The sequence below is a fragment of the Pristiophorus japonicus genome, chromosome 1 (assembly GCF_044704955.1).
Source record: "Pristiophorus japonicus isolate sPriJap1 chromosome 1, sPriJap1.hap1, whole genome shotgun sequence".
NCBI classification, from domain to species: domain Eukaryota; kingdom Metazoa; phylum Chordata; class Chondrichthyes; family Pristiophoridae; genus Pristiophorus; species Pristiophorus japonicus.
In genome coordinates, this window is record NC_091977.1 from 215,122,562 (window position 1) to 215,123,418 (window position 857).

Sequence of the window (857 nt, forward strand, 5' to 3'; positions counted from 1 at the left end):
GATGAGTTGCTGGCTTCTCCAAGGTTCAGGCTGCCGTTGACTGTACGCACATCGCCCTGCGAGTACTTTTACTCAATCCAGAGGTTTACCGAAACTGAAAGGGATACCACTCCATGAATGTACAGATCGTCTGCAACCATACTCAGCGTATCATGGGCAGTCAATGCCCAATATCCAGGGAGCATCCATGATGCTTTCATCTTGCATGAGAGCAGTGTCTCAGCCTTGTTCAACCACAAGGCCAGAGCTGGATGCTGGGGGACTAAAGGTACGGCCTCGCCATCTGGCTCATGACCCTTCCAGAACCCTCAGACAGAAGCTGAGTATCACTATAATGAGAGCCATGTAGCCACAAGCAACATCGTCGAGCAGACAATTGGAGTACTCAAGCAGCGCTTCCGATGCCTGGACTACTCTGGAGGATGCCTGCAATACTCCCCTCAGCAGGTCTCTATGAGTTCATTGTGGTGTATTACATACTCCACAACTTAGCCATCATGAGGAGACAGGACCAACTCAGCGAGAGGGGGGAGGAGGAGGAGGAGAAGAATGAGGATAAGGATGAGGAGGAAGACGAGGACGAGGAGTTTGGAGAGGAACCCATGCCACCACCCCCACAGGGGAGGCCTCGTGAAGCTTTCGCCACTGCAAAAGCTCATAATTCAACGCTTTGCTTGAAGAGTGAACGGCATGTTTGACCATTGCCTGGCCACTCTATCCCACCATGTTGACTATCCCCCTTCTTATTCTACAAATGAGACACGACACAGGAATGGTTAAGGTGAATAAAAGAACGTAATAAACATTGTAAACTTGTTAACCATGATTTTCAAACTTAAATAAAATTCATTAAACAT